General features: G+C 39.5%; 1 protein-coding gene across 7 annotated transcripts in view; it reads left to right on the plus strand.

The window, feature by feature from the left end:
* CHRM3 (cholinergic receptor muscarinic 3) overlaps window positions 1-25,010 on the plus strand; it is a 469,218-nt gene that overhangs the window by 117,960 nt on the left and 326,248 nt on the right. For all 7 annotated transcript variants that reach the window (XR_004324171.1, XM_032491931.1, XM_032491930.1 and 4 more), the window contains exon 2: window positions 9,247-9,354. The gene's annotated coding sequence lies outside the window, so the exon portion shown is untranslated. The remainder of the gene's footprint in view (window positions 1-9,246; window positions 9,355-25,010) is intronic.

The raw sequence follows: 25,010 nt of genomic DNA on the forward strand, positions 1-25,010 counted from the left end.
GTGTCCTCGCTCCAAAGTGGGAAGTTCGTCAGACGCTGCCGGGTTACCATGTTGAGAGCTTTCGGTGGAGCCCCAGTCACCAGGTCTTGCTTGAGGGGCCTTTCTTTCGTATCTAGTGTATTTTAAGTCCGTTTCATTTCTTTTTTTCCTTGAGCCCTGTGTTTCTAGAACCCCAGGCTCACACACTGAGTATGGCATTTACCTTGTGAGAACACTTTCATACTATTTGTCAACAAAATTTTCAGGCTTCTTATGTTGCCCTTGGCTTGTGCTTGGGCCTAGGAAACCTATCCTATTGGGAAGATTTTTTTCCTATCCCTACATTTTTAAAAAGAGTTTTATGTCTTATTTATCTTTGTATTATTACTTTATTTTGGTGGGGGAGTAGTTAGGTTTATTTTTGGAGGCGGTACTGGGAATTGAACTCAGGACCTCATATACATTAAGCACGTGCTCTACCACTTGCGCTATACCCTCCCCACCTGCATGGGTTTTCTTGTTTGGCAGTCTCAGCAGATTCCTGGCCTGGACCTGCTGTTGATACTTCTGAGACTTGTTGCCTAGAATCAAGGCATCAGCCTCACGGAAGTCAGTGACTACTGAGGGCAGGACCCTTGTTTAGGCCTGGGTAAAACCAGGGCTGTGAAAGAGGCCTTCATCTGGGCCTTTGGGTACCTTTGCAGCTTGACCTTGAACCAGAGAGATGCAGCCTCGCCTGGAATTGCTGGTGAGGCTGAGGAAGATGAGGGATCTTAATGTGAGCAGGTGAACAACGTACACTTTTTCAAGCCACAAGTTGCTGCATGTGTGAAAAAGCATGCTTTAGGTTCCATCTGTGCATTGCTGTTCCCAAGTCCAGCAGGCATCTGAAGTCTCTTGTTCTGCGTTTCAGGCCCAGGAGGCAGGAATAACGTTGGGTTTATATGACTTCCCTCATGGTTTTAAGTTTGCTTTGATTGGATCCGTTACCTGAATTCTAACCTTGGCTTTGGTTTTCCAATTCCCAAAATGTGCAGAGGACAACATGGCTTGAGTCACCCACCGTTCTATCTCAATAATTTATTCCTGGTTCCAGCTGGGGGACTCGGTTACCAGAATTCTCTTGGCTAAAGCCACTCTTTTTCTGTGGCAGACAGTCTCTGTTGAGATGCAGAATGTAGCTTCAGAATGAATACTTAGAAGCTGTGACTGAGGGAGAGGGGCAGCTCTGTAAAGAGTGCATCCCACTAACTGGCCCCAGCGGTCACTGGTGGGGCTGGCAGCCGGTATTCTAATATCCATCAGGATGTTGGATGCTAATGGAATTCAGCAGATAACTGCCAGGAGGTCTATAATCTTGTGGTTGGCCTCACTGTATGAATGCTCAGCTTAAGAGCAATCTGTGCTTGTGCATGTGCATGTGTGGTGGGGGACTTCCTGTCCGAAGCCTTTATGAGGCCCTGTGCTTTAGGATCATTGCTCGCTTTTTGTTTCTTAATAATCTGCTTGGTATCAATTTATAGCCTAAAACCTACTTCCTCTAATATGTAAGTGGAAAGGGCCTTCTTTTATTTGCATTTTAAATGATATTTTCCTTGCTTAAATGGGGAAGTCAGAGAGGGGCCTGGCGTAGAGACAGCAGCATGAAGTGATGCACTGAAGTACTGAATACCAAAGCAAGACTTGCTGCTGTTTTGAGCTCTGAGGTTGTCCTCTTTCTGCCCTAAGAGTGCAGTATCCTGTCGCCCCAAGTGTTTACTGAAGTCTTCCTTCCTTAGTCAAGAGGAGCTGAAACATTAGCACCGAGGAATGCTTGCAGCATTTGTCTTCAACTCTGCTCTGACATTAACGGAAGTGCTGTCACTTCCGAAGACGAAACAGCATTTGTTAAATTTGTAAATATTTTGACTCCAAAACTCACGTGAGGCATCTGTATACGCAAGATACTAGGAAGCCGTCATCTTTTTGAAAATACCCACTTGAGGTAACTGTGACTTCCAAGTCATAAATCATTTCCCTTCAAGACAAAACTAGGAAAGTGTCTAAAGACACTCATGAAGACAACCATCTAAAAGTCTAGGCTGGTAATGTGAAAAGAGGAAACCCCAACCTTGATATTTTCCGTGTTCTTTTGGCTGCCCTCCTTCCTCCTGTGCTTCCAGGAAACCAAGGCTTTTTCAGGTTTTGGAATCAAGAGTGTCCTGGCTTCTCAAATACTTGGAAGTAATTATGCATTCTAGCAGACAGCTTGGAAGTTGTAAGGGAGCCATTTCAATCTCAGTCTAAATGCATATCTTGCCTCTGTTGATGTATTCTGGTAGAAAGCTTCAGAATTCCTATAGTGGCTCCTGTCAGGTCTTAAGATAATAATTCAGCTTGCTTTTCTTTCTTTTGTTTTCTTTCGTTTATTAGGCTTCAGGGGTGACTTTTAAGTTTGCTTTACTTGGGTTCCATCTCTGGTACCCCTAGCATATTTCAGATGGCTGAGGTAGTCATAGATTGCTAATTTTGTTACATTTTGGTTAAGTACCCCTTTAGTACTCTGCCACTTTAGGTATCTTTTGGTCTAGTAACAATTACCTTTCTTTATTTCTAGCATCCAGAAGTTAACCTGGTGCATTGACACTAATAATGGGTCTGTTTAACATTAAGGTTCAGAAATTAATTTTGTTTGTTCCCTAACTTTACCTGCTGCTGTCATTTGAGAATGTTTAGTTCAGTAGCTCTCTGATATGGAATTGTGTTTTGAAGGGTGACTTAATTTGGCTCCCAGATTCCACCACCCCAGCTCACATCCTGACTCCTTGGATGCTCAGGGTCTGTGATGTTCCACTAAATTCTGTATTTATGCAGAGTTTTACTCCCAGGAATCTTTCTTTTATTAATAAAAGAATGAGATAGAATGAGATTTGATTGCTACATTTGCTCACCCACTGCTATTTGGCTGTGAAATTCCTTTGATAAGAATTGCAGCTTTTATAAAATGCAGGTGATGATATCAATTTTGGGAGATTGTGAAAAGAAAACAGATATGCACGTAAGGCACTCATCACAGTGTTGTGCACACGGGTAGGCACATGAGTAACACTGATGATGATTTTACTCCTGCTAAGAAAGGACAGGGAGAAGCAAGGGCAGTGAGGCAGGGGAGAAGCAGCAGGAGGAGCAAACAGGAAGATAAAAGCAGGAGCATGTAATGGCTAAAATGGGCTTGTGCCGTGTGGGGAGGATTTTCCCAGTATCTCCACTGTAATTTACACAGTTCTCATGTTCAGTGCAATTATAAAGCATGATGAGAGACTGAAGATTTTTTGTCCTCTTTTTTATTTTTCAGGAGATGCCCATAGGAACTGCTTCCCACTTTCTCATTGTTGGCTTTGTCCTAACTTTAGACCTTCTCTCTGCATTAGCTCATCTCCCTCACGCCACTCCGTCAGACAGCTCTGACTCTTGAGAGCACTTTATCCACAGCTTGTCCAATGTTGTTTCATCCCAATTAGATACTATTGGCGTTAGATTTTAAATTTAAATAGAATTAGAGGCCACTGTGTCTGTTTTGTAAACTACATATGAAAAAATCCACTGACTATGTCTAGTTAATTTAACTTTCCTTAGTTAAAATTAAGAGAAAAGAGTAATTGGAACATTATAAGAGCAAACAAAGAATAAACATAGCAGTTAATCTCCAGTCAACTATTCTTTAAGCTCTAATAGCCAATAAATGTAAACATGAAATGACAGTTGCCTCAGTTCAAATATAAACGCACGTAGAATCTCCCTGATAGCAACATAAAGCAAGCTTAGAAATATACCTCCTGCTTTGCTTCTTCCTGATCCTTTTTCACCAAGACTGATTCTTTTTGATTTATTATTTCCTACTTTACCACTGTGGCTATCAAATACAGTTACTAAAAAGGGTTAAGACTAGTGAAAAATAACTTTAGAGTCTGGGCAAAGAAAGAAAAAATGCTCTTCAAATAACCCTTCCAGTTATGGAAAACCTAGCTAAAATGTGTATTTTCATTCAGAATATCACTTTTTGCCTGGGGTCTAACCATCAGTTTACTCAGACCGTGAATGTGTCAGGCGTGAAACGCTGGGCGTAACCATTGTATGGAGAAAAGCCACCCATTCCCACAGAAGGAGATGCTTTGGATCTCCTGATAACTAGGTTTCGTAGCTGTACAATCAAGGTCACTTTCCTGCACCTTCTTTGAAAGAAGATGCTTTTGATCAAGCAGAATTCTTTCAAAAATTTTTTGTGCCTTTGTTCTGTCATAATACATGAGAATAAAAGAACATTAGTTGCTTGTGAGTGAGTGAACCTGGTTAGAACTGCCTTCAGAGGAGTCTGGAACTAAGATGAGCTGTGAGCTGGCTGTCCTCTGGCAGAGTTGCTCTCAGACAGCTGCCAGAACACAAATCAACACATCTTTGCGTCTCAACCGTGGCTCTTGTCAAACATTTTCACCCTTTGTTGGCCAGTAACTTTTGACACTATTTTTGAGGTTCTGCTAAAGTAGCTCTCTCTCTCGTGTGTATATGTGTATGTGTATGTGTGTATGATATATATAAAACCTTTGTGTATCAGTGTTAGCATTGTATGTTGATTGCTTATGCTAATTGGGAAACATTAAGGTTAAATCTATTTTAAGTAGAGTAGCTGATTTAAATGACTCCATTTCAAAGGACACTTCAATAATTCTTGTTTTTTAAATCTGCCTCTGAATGTTTCCATTCCCTATAGCAAAATAAATAAATGTACGAACAAACAGCTCTTACTGAAACAACAGTGATATATTATTTTGCTGAGAGAAAAAATGAGATTTCAAATGTGGAAAAGGTCTAGGATGTTACCACTACTTTTAGAAATGTATATACATTACCTGGTTTTTTTTGAACAAGTTTGAATTCAATGAAATTTGCACTTTCTCAAATAAATTGATGAATTTCAAGTATGTTTCCTACAATCACACAGTCTTAATATACTTATCACACTACCTTCTAAGTTTTGCTAATCTACCTTACATGAATTTGCCTGTAATTTTAATGAGCCTATGTGTAACATTTTGTATTCTGCATTTATGTATACCTTTTCCTGTATTAGCATAATGTTCATACTTACTATAGTAACGATGCATAATACAAATTTAACAATATAACATCCCATAGAATTGAACTGGTTCCCTTTTGTTCAGTTATGATATTAATAATAGTAATAATGACTACTGTTCATCAACTTTTTACACAGTAAGTGTCCTGTTAACATCTTTTTTACAAAGTAGAGACCAAGCTTAGTTTGTTATGTGGAAACACCTAGACTTTAGAATTTTATACACTTGGGTCTCTACTATCTGCATGATGTTAGTCAAGAAAAAATTCCATTCAATATTCTCCTCTGGAAAAAAATAAGAGTAATAATAGCTGGCTTGTAGGCTGTACCTACCACTGTCTGGCACACGGTAGGTCTTTAAGATGTGGGGGAAGGGAAGACTGTTGTTGGTAATTACTTCTAAAGATGATGTAACGAGGTGCATAAAATGAAGAGATACTATTTTGTGTATATTTCCAAATGGATTGCCAGAGTAATTAAGTGGTCAGTATCACCAACAGTGTGCTAAGTGTTTATTTTTTGTATATCAAATTCTCGCCAAGTTTATCTTTCCATCATTCTTCTTTTTTGTTCTTTAGTTATTCATTCAAAAATAACAGAGCCTGTTGTACACTGAGCATTTCTGAAGTCACTGACTCCAGGTTGCAACTGACACGAGGGTGGTGCTCTCTGACATTCAAAAGGCGTCAAAAGATTTGGTCAAAATCTAGGCCAGTGAAAGGGCAGAAGTGTGTGTGGAGTGTGTGTGCTTGTTTACATGTGTCTTCCCAAGAAGACCATAGTTGGTCATCTTGATATATCATGCATGTGACTAAGATATGGTCTCCTGGGAAAGACATATGTAAATAAATAATGACAGTATGAATCATAAAAATAGATTTATGGATAAAATGTTATGGGCATATATTTCTGCCTAGTGGATTAAAGATGGCTACAGAATCCAGTTCTGAATTAAAAAAATTTTTGAAGTGAATGCCAACTTAGCAGTTACATGGAGAAGGGCCCAAAGTTAAAAGACGCAGTGCATCCCGAGAAAGCAAGATGCAGGGTCTGGTGTGACAGGGCCGAAGGCCCCTGTGTGTCTGGCCACCCTCGTCCTGTAGCTGCAGTGATGTGGTGGACGGTTAGTGTTGGAACAAGACAGTGAGAGAGTGAGCAGGGCCAGACCTGACAGAGCGCAGGAACCTGGTAAGTGCCCTGTACCTTCCATGTAACAGGGACAAAATGCACATTTTGCCCCACAGCACTCAGAATAACCCCATTTAAGAGGTGATGGGAATGAGACTTTGAATATAAAGGAACTTGCCCAAGGTCATACAGCAAGAAAATGGTGCAGCTGATGTTCAGACCCAGTCTTTGAGATCAGAACCCCTCTCCTCTTCACCAAAATGCAATTCATATCTAAATGGGAAACCACTTAAGTGTCTTTTCATTTATTTGGGTTTAATTAACTTCTCTGAAGAGAAATCTTTGGGATTTTATTGTGTTTATTCAAATTTTATCAAAAGCACAAAGCAGATGTTCTATAAAACTTACTTTAACTTTCTTTGGTATCTTTCAAGCACAAATACTTCCTCTTCATCTATGGTTTCCTTGTGTTATGTAGCAGATTCTTTTTTATATAATCTTCGCGCTTTGTTTTGTTCTGCTTCGTAACCCGTTTAGCCATCCTTAGGTGCAGCCTGACCCACTGGTGCCCTTATATAGGCTAGAAGGAGTATCTTTTAAACCTGCTTGGGGTTTCTCTGTTTGCTCGTATAATCTTCTTTTTCAGGTCTTTATCAAGAAAGCTGGTCACCTAAGTTACCTGTCATTCTGGTGGCAGGCACATACGGGGAGGGAATCAGACCTGGAGATTTCCTTCATGAGGATTTCGTCCTGCCATATTGAAAAATGACACTTACCCTGGTGGCCAGCTGTCTTTGTCCATCCTCGCTGGCCCAGCCTGTGCCAAGCGGAGTGTTGCTAAATCCTTCTGGTGCTTCCTCCAGGGGAAAGTCCCACTGCCCCCAGAACAAGCCCTGCTGTACTCATTACATTGTCCCTGGGTCTGTGTGGGGAAGTGGATTCCCACTGCCTGCTTCCAGTCTGCCCTAAAGCACCCCCCTCTCTAATATCATCCCCTCCAAATTGAGAACTAACAGTTATCCAGACAAGAAATCAGCCAATGATTTCTGTAAAGGGTCACATAATAAATATATTTTAGACTTTGCAAGTCATACTGTTTCTTTCACAACCTCTCAACTCTACGCTTGTAGCAGGACAGCAGCCAGAAATGAATGGCTGTGGCTGTATTCCAGTAAAACTTTATAGACTCTGAAATTTGAACTTTAAGTAATTTACACTTATATGATTCTTTTGACTTTTTCCAGTGATTTAAAATTGTGAAAACCGAGGAGGGAGAGTGTCACTCAGTGGTAGAGCCCATGCTTAGCATGCATGAGGTCCTGGGTTCAACCCTCAGTCCCTCCATTACAGAAATAAATAAATAAACCCAACTGCTTCCGCCTGAAACAGACAAGTCCAGTGACTCCAGCACCACCTGCTGAAGATGCAGTGTCAAAGTCTCAGGTAGAATCTACAAATGAGAAAAAGGAAAATCCACCAAGTGCAGAACTGGGATGGTGACAGGACATTCCAAAGACTACTTGTCTAAAAACCAGGGGAGAAGCTCACTGAGTAGGGAGTAATTGTGCAGATTCGAGGAAACTCTCCTAGTGTCATGTTCGTATTACCGAAGGAGACAGCATTAAAGTTGATGAAATGTCAAAAACAAACAGACAGACAAACAGAAGTGTAAGAGCCATTCTTAGCTTGCAGGCTGCCCAAGCAGAGGGCCACAGTTTGCCAGCCCCTGCCCCACCCAGGCAGGGTGTGAGGCCCTTTCTTCCCTGGGGCACACCAGGGTCTTATCAGGGTCTCCATCTGGCTGCTTCTCTGCAGCCTCCCCAGCCCGGAGCAGCATTTCCTGATTCCTTGTGATGGAGCCATTTCTACCTGGAGTCTTTGCATTTCGATTTTCTCCTCTGTTGGTGGATCCTTCCCCCTGGGGATCTGGCCTTAGGAAAGGTGTTTAGGTTTTGTTAGCCAGCTTATATCTGATGTAGTAGTGAAAATGGATTTTATTCATCTCTGCTCTGTCTGGAAAATGTGTTATTTTACCTTTTGCTCTTCTCCAGGGTCCTCTTCAATTGAACTAAGTTAAACTGACTACTGACCAGTTTGTAATTCTTTGATTGAATATATTTGAACTTCATTTACATGATTTTTAGATTATTCTTTCTACTTTTTCCTCTTGAGATTGTGTTGCAAGCAGGAAGATAACTTTGGCCGGTAAATAAAAGGATTGACAAAACAAAGTGTGAATTGAGACAAAAAGTATATGCCCAATCCTACTTTTGTTTTGGCTGTTTATTCATTTATTTACTCAGCAAATATTTGTATGTGCCAGGTACTGTATCCCAAAACAAGATCTCACTTTATATATTCACAAGCAAGGGTGAGGAGAATACCATGCTTGTCTTCTAGGGAACTACAGGGGAGACAGAAATACGTCTTTATATAATCCTCTTGACATCTGTTGTTCCTGTTTCAAGTCACATGGAGCACAAGTAAGCATATGAAGAGGTGTGCACTCTGCACACCCCACCTGACACGGACACACGTCCATGTGTGCAGACGGTAGAGCAGGACTCTGGGTCAGTTCTGCTCTGAGCCTTAAATGTTGTAAAGTGAGAGATTACCTACATCACAGTTTTGTTGTCAAGACTAAATGAAATTTAATGCTGTAATGCTCAGCACATAGCACCCCCCCAAAAAAATTACATCAGAGTATGTTAAATTTTTTTTTTTAGTTTTTTATTGATAAATGACTAGCCTTCCAGTAACATGATACCAGTTTACTACTACACTTTTACTTTTTAATGACTACATAATCAATAACCACTAAATTTATTACTTCTTTACTGACTACACAGATGTTTCTGTGGCTATACTGCTCAGTATATAGAAAACAGAGGCGTGTAAATAAAAGCGTTTCCATTGGATTGGTTCTCTGACTTTTTTTTTGTAATGCTGCAGGTTGGAAAGATACTCTCGTGCAAATGCTATGAAATGATGTTTGTTGACTGACCGTCATCTCTGTGTCTGTTTAGATCTGAACCTGATGACACTCATTGCACTGACCAGTTGCTCGGTGGCCTGTGGGCTGGCTGACCTGTGCCCGCTCCCGTCATGACGTGCACCATTACGGCTCCTCACTAGTAGGTGTCCTCTCTTCAATATCATTTATGTGGTTGTATGTTGAGAATTTCATGGAATATGCACTTATAATGAAAACGTGTTTGTGTTGCTGTTACAAAATATGGCTAGACCAGTTTGGGTACCAACCAATTGCAAAATGAAAGAGTAGGTTTAGATGTATCCATTATGTATGTATGTGCATATTAATATGGTAATACATGTATGTCTGTATAGGAAGAACTTAGAGGTATAGAATTGTACCTCTCTTTTAACAGAATAAGAAAAGTCCCTGGAAAATTCACTGTCTTTTGGTTCTTTAACATCATATAAAACTGGCAATGTAAGCCTGAAATTTTGACTTAGTTTAATGTTTTGGAACAGTTCAGTTTTATTGTAGTTTTACCTAGCAGGGTATCTGATACACTTCCACCTACAGGAGTATCCTAGGGTAATTGACATGGGATGTTTATGGTGTCATTGAAAGGAATTATACTCAGTGGCAGAGATCTTAATTTTAGTTCCAGCTCCAACATTAAGGGACCTGACTAGTCCCCTAAATTTCTAGGCCTCAGTTTCAATCATCTGCAGATGAGAAGAAGAATTTCTGTTTTACCTAATTCACAAGATGACTTTAAAGGACAAATGAGGTAATGAAATATGACAAGTAGGGAGCTGGAAAAAGAAGTCGTGACTGACTGCAATTTTCTTTTTAAATTGACTATTAGAGTTTAATCTTTTGTATGTTATTCACCTAAGAGATACATGATAAGATTATACTTAATTGTAATTCATGACCCAAATCTTTTATTATATTTGGGGAAGTTATGATTGAATGAAACATGAAAAAACACATTGCTCACACACACTGCACACACAGACCTCCACCGACTGTGATAGTTATGCTTTTGCATCTGACCTCCAGAATATTTACTCTATTAGAGATTATTTTTAGGTATTTCATGCTTGGAGCAGACAAGATACCCCAGATACTTTTTATGTATAGTTTAATTTCAGGATACTAAAGAAACAATGTAGAAACTTGATCAGATATTACTCATTCAGTTTAATATATTACATTTTTTTGTTTATTGAAATCTCTTTAACACTTCATACGACCATTATCTTTAGCCAACAGAATGTAGCTAGCCTGTTTAAAATAAAGGACGGAAAGTGAAAGTCTTGACAAATATATTTAGCAATATTCAGAAAGACTTTTCCAGTAAAATTTTTAAAAAATTTTGTGACCAGGCCAATGCAGTAACACTGGTTTGCAAATTCTATTCCAAAAATTAGATATGATTACCATTGACAAGGCAATGGTAATACACAAATCAAATTTTTGTATATAAGTGAAACAAAAATCTTAATAACAGGTAACATTTATTTGCTGATATTGTAGCATAATCGTAATTATGGTTGGAGGCTAGAGTTAGATTGCCTGGGGCTGCAACCCAGTTTCATCATTTTCCAGCTTTGCAGTGTGGGACAAGTCATTTAGCCCCTCTGTGCTGTAGTTCCCTCATCTGTAAAATGAGTCTGGGTGTAAAAGCATTTATCTCATAAGGTTGTGTGAATTCCATGAGTTCCTTGGAGTGTTGTGTGACACTTAGTGGTAACCAGTCAGTACTAGTGATGATTATTCACTGGATGAGCATGGGGTTATGGTGCTGCCCATAGATTTTGGAATCAGACAGCCGTACGTTCAAAACCATTATCAATTAATGGTGAAACATAAACAGTTACTGGACTTTTTGAAGTCTTAGTTTCTGAGAAATAGAATGGAAATAATTAAAATATACTCTGTAGTGCTTTTATTAGATGATTTAACACAACATCTAGCAAGAAGAGGTAGTGATCACCTTCACTGGGAGTTGTGAAGGTATAATCTGTAATGCAAGTATAAAGTGACACAAATCAGAGGTTCTTTGGTTCTGAAAGTGTCTTTGCCATGTGTTGTATTTAGGGGGCTTTTAGAAATGTGCCCAGTTACAAGATTTGCTTTGTTAGCTCCAGAATTTCAAAAAAGACAAATAATTTTAATCAAATTACAACTACAAATATAACGAATATGGCATCCTGATTTAAAAAGTAAAAATGACAGAAATCCATTGGTGTTTTTTAAGGTCCAACAGGGACTATCAGCTCATTATTCAGTTTGTTAGGAAGGATGGACTGTTACCACATTTAAAATGACTTTTTTTTTTTTTTTTCTGGAAGGAAAGAAGAAAGGAGATGGACATGTAGAATATGCGTCACAAAACGATGGAGAGGGCGGGTCTGATCTTTGACTTCCATAGTAGTGCACTCTGTCAGGCTGTATGCGTGTTCTCATTATGAGAAATTTGAAGTGTTGTCTTTGGGCTCGTGTTGGACAAAATTCAGTGGTTGGAATGGGTGGCGTTTTTTTCCAAGTGAGCCAGGATTCGTTTCCGAGGAGGAAAGTACTGGTAACTTGGGGCCGTAACCCGAGAGTGAACTGCCTGCCTGCTGTGTATCTCTCAAAACAGAAGCCAAGTCTCTTCCCCTCACTGTGGGCTACAGACCACATGGAGCGGGGCAGTGCCCAGTCAGTCCACCTCCGTCTCCGACCACGTCAGCAGCCGGTCTCTCTGACTTGTCTGGATCTCAGTGTCGAGCATTACAGAGTGCTTCTTTGCACACTGCCTTTTATTCCTGTTGTTTACTTTTGCAGTAACTTAAGCTTTTCCAGAGTTTGTGTATGACAAGGAAAGTTGTGGCTGTGGAGAAGGCTTTTGAGGGTAGGTTTTGGAGGTGGATTCTGAGGTGGGAGCCCACAAGCTGTGGACATGGGGTTGGGCTTGGCTGCCCCTCCTTGGGGCCCTGAGTGAGAGATAACCGTGGTGCTTACTCTGTGCTGCTTCTCCGGGTCCCTGGAACATCCTGTACTTCCGTTCTTCAAAGTGGCCAGCGTTCACATTTTGAACTCTCATGTTAGGGTTTAGGATGCAGGAAAAGAAAAAAACAGAGTCGTGGTGTTAGATGCTAGTCTGGAACAAACGGATACTTGCATGTCCTTACGTATTTTCATGACAATTACGCATTTGTGATGTTTATCTTAAAATGTATTTGTGACTTTAGAAGTCTCCTAAAGGAGTCTGACTTAGTCAGATATCAGTCTGATAACTTCGTTGAACAGTATGTCTAAAAACTAAAGAGAAGTGACAGAGTTTGGAGGAGACATCGGGCATTTGGAACTGAAGTCCGCTGTCGTCTGGAGAAGGAGATAGATGAGGCCTTTGTCAGTGGGAATCTAAGAATGGGTGGACTTCGTCAGGCTGTCACTGTCAGTGTAGCACAGTCATGGTAAGGAGCTCTGCATAAGCCTCAGCTTCACTGCTGTGAATGAGCAGGAGGTGTTCGGAGAGGAGCCTCTGCTGCAGTGACTCAGGTAGACTCAGGTGGGTGGCGGATGCCCCAGAGAGCTTTATGCGGCCCCTCCCATCAGTCTGCTGCAGGTCCCCTCTGCCTCTTGGCTGCCTGAGCCCCACGTGCAAGCACCTGGTCTCACCCATGTGACATCACAAACCTCCTCGTGTTTGCAGACGCTGCCTGTCAGGCTCTGACTCTTCCTTCCAGACTCATGGTACCTGCTCTGCCATTTGTCCTTAGTCCTCCTCTTACAGCCGACTCTTCCCTCCTTCCCTTTCACCCCTTACTGTGCACACGCCTCTGTGATTGACCACGTTCACGCCTTTTGCAGGCATCAGTTTACATTTCTGTCCTAGTCCATTCCGGCTGCTAAAACACCCCCACTGAGTGGCTTGTAAACAACAGAAATTAATTCTTTAAGTTCTGGAAACTAGGAAATCCAAGATTAAACCCTGAGAGATTTGATGTGGTGAGGGCCTGTTTCCTGGAAGGCCGTATTTTGCTGTGTCTTCACGGTGTGCAAGTGGCAAAGGAGCTCTCCTGAGCCTCTTTTATGTTTCATAAGGGCACTAATCCCATTCAGGAGAGCTCCACTCTCATGGCCTCCTAGTCACCTCCCAGAGGCCCGCCTCCACATACTCACACTGAGCCTTAGGATTGAGCAGATGAATTGTGGGGTCACAGAAATGTTCAGCCTTTAACAGTTTCCATCCTTCCTGTTGCTTTCTCGTCTTATTGAGGGCAGTCCTTGTTTTACTCAAGTCCAGTCTTGTATTTCCAGTGTCTACTGCTCAAAAAATAGTTGCTGGTTAAACTAATGATTGAAGCAGCAGTAGCCTCTTTCCTCAGATTGAACAGGAAATAATTGCATTTACCATGTCAAGAAGATTTCTCTGAAGTGTCTTTCAAGATTGATATTAGCTTAAAATTGTTAACAAAAGCCTGTAAAAAGTATAACCAGAAAAATAAAAAGTGGCCAGTTTAACATACCATGATGGTTATGTCATTTTAAACATTTTTATCAAAAGATAACAGGGACTTTGAAAGTGTATAACTTACTCTACTGACTTGCTTATTTATCATCAAGCATATTATTTTTAGAACAGCTTTTCAACAGTGATGAGAATTATTTGACCTCATCTGGACTGAGGTTAACTTGATTTCCTTCATGTAAATTAGTAAGAAAAAAAATAGTTCTTAAGATTTTATTTTATTATATTAATTATATAATACATATGACATGTATACATACATATTTCATATGTTCATAGAAGATATGTAATATTAATATAATTTGAGAAAAGAAGAATGTATATATTAAGTGTAATAAAATGTTCTTAGAGCTGGTTTTTAATAAACAGAGGGAAAAAACTGAATCCCCCAAACCCTGCTAAGTCAGAAAACAAAACCTTAGCTATATAGTCAACTGAAGTTTTATCTGAAATTATTTCAGTAACTGTATATCAGTCAGATGAGGACTTAACATTGTTTAAATTATTCTTGAATAGTACCATTTTTGCAGGAGAGACTATTAAGTCCACTAAATCAGCGTGGGAACATCAGCCCCTCATCTTTGTTACTCAGCGTACATCAGTCATGTCTGAGGCATCCGTAGGGGCTGCCTGGGCGGAGTTATAAGTAGCACAGGGAATTTCAAGCCATTCAGCATCGCAGGTAGCTAGCTGTAGATAGTTAAGTGGAAAGCATTGGGCTAAGAAAGACATCCTTAGGAAAGCAAAACGGGCTGACAGGGTACTCCAGTTTTCAGTGCATGAGCTATTTTAGATCGACCTGCTTCAAGCGAAAGGGGTGATGTTTGAATGAATCATATATTAATAATACCCATTTGTGTAAGCAGAACTATAATGGAGTGAAGTAGGTCTTGTCACAGTGTTAAAGCTTTCATATGCTCAGGTAGAGCATGCAGCAAGAATAATATATTCTTGAATGCATTGGGCATTTTAAAATTATGCCCAAAGGTAACCTTGACAAAATTCCAGGTTGTTTCCTCATAACTTTATAAATCTCTGTTTTATGTATTTGAAGATTACAATAACTTAGTGCCCATTTACTGACACTCTTTTTAGCTAAAGGACTTAGAGTTGCATGTTGAAATATAACAATAATAATGATAGTGGCCACCATCTACTACGGTAGTAAATGCGCAGTGGGTTTCACTGCCACCTCATCAGGTGATACTCACAGCAGCTCTGCAGGGACGGCATGGCAGTCTCCTTGTTACAGAGGTGGAGATGTGTAATGTGCAGGACACACTATGGATGTGTATGTGTGCTTATATAACCTAAATTTGTGACAGCCTCCACACTGCAGAGTGGTACGTAATGTGGAGGCATGTAATATTTTGTATATGGAGCTAGAAAACCAGTTTTACTTTTGAAATAAAATTAGTGTTGGAAGTATAGTATGCTTCAAGTTTTAAGCCGTGCTTACTTGATATCCTGAAGAATAAATAGCTTATGAAATTATAATAAAAGATTTCCCCTGGTATCCTTCTGTAGCAACTGGTAGGGATAAAAATGAAAATCTGTATCTCTGAAGGGCATGCCCTAAGTAGCAGATCTAGGCAGGTGTCTTTCAGGAGAACGGGTCAGCCATTTGTAAGGCTGAACCATTTATCCTTAGAGTCAAATAGTATCTTTACTTCACATGTTTCCTTAAGCCTTACTTTTGGCACTACCAGGCAGTGTGAATGCCATGGTGTGACTGCATCGTAGCATGACTGCCTGACTCCACAAGGTGAAGATGAAGACGAAGGTCCTGGTCTCAGAAAGAGTCTTCTGTGCACCAGGCATCCCACCGGATGCTCTCTGGGTAGCTCTCTCTTCCACACCATTAGTTAAGAAGAGTCTCTTGATTCCTCTCACGCTGAGTATCTGTATAGTGGACAGATAACACTATTTACTGTCCATTAGGTATGTTTACCCAAACAAGGAAAATATAAATATAATACAGACATGCCTAGGAAGCAGTGATGATTTTGAAGAAGCAGTGGTTTTAACACACATTGTTTACTAAAGAAGATAATTGTAATATTTTGAAGTCATTTGAAATGTAAAGGGATTAAATTACCTGAAAAGAAAATCATGTTTTACATAATCTTAGTTGAATACTTGAAACTGGAGAACTCAGGGATTCCATTTATTCATTCAGCAAAAATTCATGGACCTCCTCCTTTGTAGTAGGCCCTGGACTGTGAACAGTAAACAGAGTTCCGGGCCTCATGGAGTTTATATTTCTAGGTGCCACTGGGGAGTGAGGGGAGGAGGTGTGGACAGAAAGGAAGTAGGGTATGTGTGTCACTGTATGTGTGTGGTGTGTGTATATGTGTATATACACACGTTTACATAGAGAGTGATAGATATCTCAGTATAAGTATATAAAATAGGGATAAATTTAATTTTAAATAAAACCCACTTCTTTTTATAGCAAAAAGAATTCTTCCATTGAACTTTCTCTAAAGCATAGTATTAGACTACAAACTTTGAAATTTTTACTCACCAAAAGTTCATATTCTAATTTCCAGAAATGAAAATTTTGGTAAAACATCTGTCATTGTTTTAAAATGGTCCATGTGTTTGCTTCTTCTTTTCTTTTCTTTCTTTTTTTTATTGAAGTGTAGTCAGTTTACAATGTTGTGTCAATCTCTGGTGTGGTACCTCATTGTAGTTTTGACTTGCATTTCTTTGATAATTAGCGATATTGAGTGTGTTTTCATGTATCCACTGGTCATTTGTATGTCTTTTTTGGAAAACTGCTTGTTTAGGTCTTCTGCTCATTTTTGGATTCGGTTGTTATTCTGTTCTGCACACTCCCAGTCACAGCCCAAGCCACACTCCAGCCCCTGAGTCTGCCTCTGCATAGTCAGCTCCAGTCCTCTCCCCGGGCTCATCTGTGGAGTCTGAGCTCCAGCAGCCCTGCCTGGCCCAGCCCTGCTGGTTTGTGTTTTGGGGAGGTATCGCAGGGACCCTTTTTGCTAGTTTCTCCCAGTTCTGTCTGTCAAGCCCCTGTTGCTTTCTCCTGCAAGCCTCAGACGCTCCCTTTCTGTCCTCCCTGCTGACCTCCTCACTGGAGAGGGGGTGTCCCAGAGTGAGCACGCTTTTCCTTCTTTGCCGCTCATTTGCTGCAGGACAGGTCCTGCACTGATTCCCTTTTTCTGTTTGTTTTTCCCTCCTACCCATTTTTGTGAGGAATCTTTTTGTATTACTTAAGTAAGAGGTATTCTGCCAAAGTTCAGTGGTTATTCTGTATGAATTGTTCTGTCTGTGGGTGTAATTTTTGGTACATTCGTGGGAGAGGATGAGCTCTGCATCCTTCCACTCCACCATCTTGGTATCCCCCCACTTTTCTTTATTCACGTTAAGAGTATTTGTAGGTGTTCCAGAATCTGTAGGAGGAATCCCCGAGGTTGTTTCACACAGCATCAGACTGCACTGAGTGCAGAAAGGGCTGATGGGGACAGAAAACTTGAATCCTGTGAGACCCGAAGAGGGAAAAATTACCTCAGAGGCAGGGAAGCAATTTCTGTAGTTTTCTGTCCTGTGATGGAAGTTCAGGTCCTCTCCGTGTGAAGCACAGAATTACGCGGATGTGGTATGCTTATATTACCTAATTGCGCAACAGTTGGTTGCGGAACCAGAGCCCCTGATTCCTGTGCGTTACTTAAGAAGACGTGTAGTATGTGAGATATGTATGCACTTAGAGCCTCTGACAAAAGGATCATCTCAAAAACGGGAAAAACAAAGTGTCAGCCATGTATTGTGCTGAGCCAGTTTTCCGACTGGACAATGAGTCAATTGTTTTTCGTGATTTTTGGATACGGTATAATGACCTCTTTATTAAACTCAGCAAGTAAGTGGCTGTTAAACTATTTATTTTGATTGCAGTGATAGATAAAGTAGCCCATTCTTTTTGGAGAAGATGAAAAACATCATAAAAATGTATTCATTTAAAAATATTTATGTCTTTTCATGTTTGGAAACTTACCTACTTTTTAGGTTCTCTGAATACATGGTTTGGGTAATTTTCTTTTCTTTTCTTTTCTTTTTTTTCAGCATTTTTTTTTTTTTATTGAATTACAGTCATTTGGTTTTATAGGTTTGGGTAGTTTTCTTAAGTCAAGATCCTTCCACTTTCATGCCCCTTTGTAAAAAACATCAGTACTTGATACCCCGATGTTCCATAAAAGATTCTGCATTTGTTCTTAATTCGTTTTTTAAATTTAGCTTTTAAAAAAAATCTGGATTAAAAATGATGTCAAATCATAATGTCCAATGGCTTTTTGATGAGGGAGCAAAAGAGGGTTGATGTGGAGGAACACTGCTAGAGCTTCAGTGCTAATTTTGCCTTCTCCCACCACCTCATATAGGCAGCAAAAATAAAGAAATGTCTACCAAAGTAAAAATTGTTGACAAAGTGATTATTATTGGGTCCCCACCCTAGGTACTAACAACCTGCAAAGTGTAGCATTCTAATAACAGTAGTTAAAACTGAATTTCAGATTGTGATACTCTGTATGCGAAGCCTATTAAAGTACATTAAACAGATTTTGGTGAAGTCATAGGCTTCCTTATTTAAGCTGGGGATACATCTGCAGCTTCCTCAAGGAAGCGGCACGTAAGTTATAAGATAGAGGTGGTAAGTTTAAGGCAAAGAAAAACCATTGTATGTGAAGAGTTCTAGGTTATTTGTTTATTTCAGTTTTGTCATATCTCCTCTTGGAAATTTAACACAAAGAAGGGCACACAGGAGAAGCAAATAACTATTAGTTGAATCGAATGATGCTTCTTATTAACTTGAGGAATCAATTACAAGCTAAGAATATATTAATAAAAGTTTTTTTTTTCCATCTAAAAAAGTAACTGGGTCATGGACTTTAATCTCATTCTTTCATTCATGTTTTGGGCTGAGGGACCCTCAAGGGCTGTGCAGAGTAAGGAAAAGACAATTAAGAGAAAGTATCATCTTCCTTTGTTCAAACCCTCTTCTGCCTGCTAATGAGGAAGGCAAGAAAGGCAACTTGATCACGCTGTTCCTGATACCCACACTTCTTTGTTTAGCTGGCTGCTGGATGAAATTTGTCTTTCCATCTAAGTTCTCTGTCAGTGTTGTGCGGACTTCAAGGGCGACCTATGAATCAATCATAAAATCACTGTAGTAGGTTGCCATCAGAGTTTTAAAATGAAATACAATAAAATAAAAACAATGTATTCCAAATTATTTTAATAAAACCTTTGTTTCACTTATATTCGTGTATATATGTGTGTTTGGCTTACATGGTAAAATGTGTTTTTTCACTAGGGGGTCATAGTCAAAACAAAACCATTGTTATTAATCTAATCCCTGCACATTCTTCTGAGCCCTTGTTTTCTTGAGTAATTTGTCCTTGTAACTCATTTTCAGACTCTTCACTTCCCTTACTCTTTCTGGCAGTTTAGACAGCCCCATAGTTTCTCAATTTCTCCATCTTTATCACCAACTCTGAGTATAGTGATCACTGGAAGAAGTACTCACTAGATGTCTGTTGTCTGAAATAGTGAATTAATGGTATTCTAGAAAGAATTACAATTTTGTAAGTACAAATATCAACTGATTTACTAATGCTACCTTTTTTCTCTTCCCTTAAACCCTATTGCCACCAGGCAGTTGCTCTTTGCAATTTCTGAGTCATTTTCTAAGTTCCCTGGCCTCTTTCATCAAAATGAGCCACGAGTCTAGGTGACTGTATCACTTAGTAGCCTGTAAAACAGTCTTCTTTACCGTGACTCCTGTCTGGCTCTGCAGTGTATGCGCAGACTGTTGTGTCAGCATTTGGGTGTCTGTCTGACTTCAGCATTACTCTCTTCTGGCCTGTCATTGCCCTTGCCTTCAGGGTTCTGAATTCTGAATATTCTGAATATTTCACTCTGTGTAAATATCTCCCATAGGCATACTTCTTTGGCCTTGAGATTACAATCTAAACACATTTGAGTGAGAATGAAGTGCCCTGAAGTATCTGATTTCAGGGTATTCTCCAGATCTATGCAGCCACACCCTGTCGTGTGAACTTGGTTGGCATTCTCAGCTGTTACACACCTTACGGTCTTTGTGTACCTGGGCCAGTGGACTAGCCCGTGTTCTCCTCTTTGCCTAGAATGCCTTCACCTTCTGTTGTGCCTCAGGTAAGAATACTGAGTTCCCCGAGTCTGCTCCTCCACTGTCACTTACCAGGTATTTATAGAACTGAAATCCTTCGCTGTCTGTGTGTTCATCCTCCTGCCCCTGTTGGGCTCTGAGTTTCTCTTGCGTTTGTGTTGGCAGTTCTCCCTTGTAACCCCTGACAGAACCTGTCAGTGCTGGGCCTTGGAGGATGCTCAGTAAGGATGCGCTGAGTGAGCTCTTGTCCCAGAGACGTCTAAGAAGTGCACCGTTCCTCCTCCGCTGATGTGGCCTTCCCTCTCCCCTGTCCCCACTAGACCGCGGGTACAGATTCCTGCTAGACTCGTAATACGTACGACACAACGTTCTCCATCACTCTTCCTTGCCCTTTCCTTCCCTAAGTCTGCAAGTTTTATAACCCGTGAAAAGGTCATGTAAGCAAAGCAGTTTGTCTACGTTATTCACAATCTATAGAAAGCCACTGATAGCCAGCTGATGCTGTGAACATTTTACATGGATTCACCAATTCATATGTCTGGTAAGGATACTCCTGCAGTGTATTTCCTAAAGAAGTGTTCTACTATGGGCTTGAATACTTAAACACTTAACATTTAAAATAAAATCTTGGGTTTCAGCTTAACCTTGATCTTAACCTTGACTTTGAATACCATTATATAACACATTTCCCCTAATTGTTTCATTACAGTAAAACATTTTTAATTAAATGCCAGCAACTGATATTTTACCTATTGCAACAGAATTTAACACCAAATTCAGAGGGGTTGATTTTCATAAATACAAGATTTTCTTCGTAAGATTTCAGGGAAAGTTAGGTAGAATTTCAAGACACAGCACAGCGATTGGTTTAATTTGGTAAATAAGACTTACTGTTAGTTGCAAGAAGCTAATTAACATTTATTGTGCCTTGGTTAATTACATTGTTAGATTTCACTGGCTGGTCATGGGAACGTGTATTTGATGAGGGAAGATACTGCATTAATTCCGTAACTGCAGATATATATCACTGTTCTGATAACTATGATAGATCTCATCCACTCTTTCCCCCTTTTTGGCCTTGCAGAGCCCAGTTCTCACACAATTGATCGTTCCCAGTGTGGCACCCAAATCAGCCATTAAGGGGAAACCAAACACTTTGTGGCTTTGTTCCACTTGTTTTGCAATTAACTGCAGTAGGTGTCACATTGCATTTTTCCAAGTGAATTTAAAAGTAGACTTAGAGTGGGTGACTATGTATACCACTTATTCATAATAAAAGGTACAAATGGTGAAGTGTGGCACATTGTATGCAAAATTCTCTGGGACCAAAAATTTATATAGGCCAAGAACAGGAAAAAAAAAACCATACTGGGAAATTTTGTTTTGTAAAAAACATCAAACTATTGTATAATCAAAGTAATCAGAAATATATATTAATCCTCATAGTTCTTAGTTAATGAATTTACAGTAATGTTACAAAATGAAATGTTGTTAAACTATTTTTGCTAAGTCTTTCTTTTAGTACCTTTGGCTGTTTTATTGTAACTCATAGGCTAACTGATATTTTTAAAGACATTTGTTTTTATGACCATTTATTTTCCATAGTTTTATAAACCTGAAAATACAAAAAACGATACAAAAAGTAATACAAATACCTTTAATCTTAACACTGAAAAACTCCAAAGTAACTCTTTCTCCATTCTTCAGTCATTCCTTCTTTCTTCATTCCCTGCTTTCAGTTCATCTAAAAGTTTTACTGATTCGGTCGTCAGAGCACATCCTGAATCTGCCCTTTCCTCCAGCTCTTCCAGTACTGTCTGGTCCATCCGTCGTGCCTGGACTGCTCCAGGTCATCCCTTCCCACCTGCTCTCCCACTTGCTCGCAGTCCTGTAAGGGCTTTCAGAATGCCTAATGAAATCTAACTCTCTTCTGTGGCTGTCAGGGCCCCTGTGACCATGAGCTGCTCTTGTTTCTCAGCCCCTCTCACCATCCTCCTCTTTCCCCTCTGTCTACCAAGCTGGCTTCCTTCTGCCAACGTGGCTGGCATGCTCTTCCTCACTCTCTAGGTGCCTCTTCCCTTTTGTTCAGGATTTGGTGGAAGTGACAGTTATCCCAGTGGCTTCCTGCCCCCTGGGTGCAGAAGGAGCACTCCAGCCTCTCTAAGGCATACCTCCGTGTTCTGTTTCCCTCACATGTGTATGACTCCTTAAACACACATGCACTGACTTGTTATATGTCTGTTCATCAGAATGTAAGTGCCATGCGAGCAGGAAAAAGCCTGGTCTTGTCACTCACAGCTCTATCCCTAGAACCAGGAACAGTGCTTCCTATGTGGTAGGTGCTGGATATTTACTAAAGTAATGAATACATCAGTGAAGATTTACTACTCAGGCAAAAGTTTCTGTTTTGGGGGCGGTAGGGTATAGCTCAGTGGCAGTGTGTTATTAGCATGCACGAGGTTCTGGGTTCAATCCCCAGGACTTCTATTAAAATAAAGAAAGAAAGGAAATTTTAAAAAATCCAACGAAAAAATTTTAAAAAGAAATGAAAGTCTCTCTTAAAATTTTTTTTTATTTTAATTTTTTTTTGTCTGTTAATCTATAGTACTCATACCCCAAAATACCAGTTTTCCTGCCCACCAACCATTATATGGCAGGACTAAGTTTACCGCGCTCTCTGCCCAGCATTTCATACGTAAATTTGTTTGCCAGTTCAGTGTACCATATCAAGCAATTGTTTTAATTTCCATACTAGTGTCTACATATGGGTTCAAAACATTTTGAAGTTTGAAAATCTTTTTCATCAGAAGCCACAGCCACTTCTGACCCAGTCCATGTGGGCCACGTGCCTCTGATGACTTCCTGGAGAAAAGGATAAAGGAAGTGGGGGCTCATTTATTGACATTCTGTTAGGAATCATCCTCATTATTTGTTTTTCATGTACGTACTTGCATTCTAATCATTCGATCCTCCTAACAGCCCTGTAGAAGAGATATCATCCTTGTTTGTCAGATGAAGAGACAGCCCCTGAGATTTTGGTTCATGAAGAACTGAGATCTGTACCCAAGTCTGTCTGGTGCCCAAACCCAAAAATGGTTAGTACACCATCATAAAAAGAAACGGTGTATGTCTGTCATCCAAACTTCCTGAGACTTAGTGATTAAGTTTAATGTAGATTCTGGATACTAGCATTCTATCCAGAGGATTTTTGAAAGAAATAAGTGTCATTCTTTTAGAAGATTTCCGCAGACTCAAATACTTGTTTTACTCTGTAAAGGAAAGTTTCACAGGTAGTGAAATGGAAGAGACTGGAAGTCATCATTTATATAGGCGAAGAAACTAAATTGTTGTTGGAAATGTCTACAGACCTTTTATTTCTGCCATTAATATCCCATCATTATAATTTGTGCTGGTGGAATTTATATTATCTTGTAGAAATGCTTACAGCCTCATCAACTTGCTTACCTTCTCAAGAAGGGTAGTGTTTTCTTTAATCCGAGGTGGATTAGGAGCTACATGGAAAGAGACTGTGGAAAGGGCCATCCAGGTGCAGATTCTCTCTCTTATTTATATAATCAAAATTATGAATATTTATTTGTTTCTAAAAATAAGTAGATTATCACAGATGTGGCTTAACTCAAATGAGGAAGATGAGGTCAGCATAGAGCATGCATAAAATTGTGAGTTTCTCAGATAGCTAACTTAATAAGAGTTACTCGAATGTCATTAAAATAACCAATATTGGGGAAAATGAGGAAGGTAGAAGAGAGAAGAATAGATTAAGCTCCAAAAAATAGAAACAAATTCTAATTACTTGTATATGAGTTCTCCAGACATATGACTGCCCTTTTCATTATTGCTGTTTTTTATCCAAAGCATTTAACAATGTACTACTTTAATAATTACAAAGAATTTCAAATGGGCTGATAGAATTTTTATTTTTTTATACTATAGCAGTGATCGGTTTTAAGGCAGAGAGTCAAAATGTCAATGAAAAAGTTGTGTTTTGTGACTGTTTAAAAAATTGATGGGAGATGGGCATAGTGAACTGGAAGTTCTCTTGTTTATGGTAACCCTGTAGATAGCTAGGTAGACATTTGACAAGAAGCTATTTGTAGGAAGCTAAGCTAAAGTGGAAACAAGTAGTTGCGAAAAATGAGGAAATCCTGCTGGAAAAAAAGTGTGGCAAGGTCACATCAAATAGGAGTGCTAGGGTAATTTACTGTTCTAGGAAATCCAGCAGCTAGTTTATCTAAAGCATTCCTCTTTTTCATGAGCACTGGAACAAGGGCAGGAAATGATTCAAAACGCATGCTGACTTTCCTGTAGAAGATTTCTGTAAACATTTAATAACAAAAAAGGATTTTTAGAAGCTTAATTCTTAGCCGTTTCAGGAGCTCTTTAATGAGATAATGCATGTATTTCTAACTCTGGTTCCTTAGAAATTATTCTAGAATGAAGTTCAAATAGAATGAAGAGGAAACAAATTTCTGCTTAAGCCATTCGTTAAAAGTACACCATACTAAAACGTAACACTTAGCATTAGTTTTACAGAATAATGAAGATTTTTAACCAGACATTTAGAAGATAATCCAAAGATCTAATGCAAAGTAGAATAGGTATAACATTTTATAAAACTACACTTAATTGTTCCAAGTAAATAAACAGTAGGACTGGTATAAACAGTAGTTAAAATCCTAAAGGATGCAAGAACTAGAATAGAGCAGAGGAGACATGCAGGTCACACCATGTGAAAACATATCTACAGGAAATCTGGAAAAAGATTTTAATGGAACTAATTACCTGGAATCAGGATTATTATTATTACTTTTTAAAGTCATCCCAGGAGATTAAATGTAATCTCTTCATAAAGTCCCCATAAAGAAAGAGATTTCCTTCCCGGGGGCTAGAAGGTGGGGAAGACACAGAGGTGCTCGTCAGAGGGCGCAGACACTCAGTTACAAGAGGAACACGTTCTGAGGGTCTAATGTACCACAGTAGGTAACAATAGTATATTTATTGCATATTTAAAATTTGCTGAGAGTAGATCTTAAGTGTTCTCATCACACAAAATAAAAGATAAAAGAAAAATAAAGAAAAAGATCTCCTTTTCCTTTCATTTTCTGTAGTGATA

Source organism: Camelus ferus, chromosome 11 (assembly GCF_009834535.1).
Source record: "Camelus ferus isolate YT-003-E chromosome 11, BCGSAC_Cfer_1.0, whole genome shotgun sequence".
In the NCBI taxonomy this organism is placed as follows: Eukaryota; Metazoa; Chordata; class Mammalia; order Artiodactyla; family Camelidae; genus Camelus; species Camelus ferus.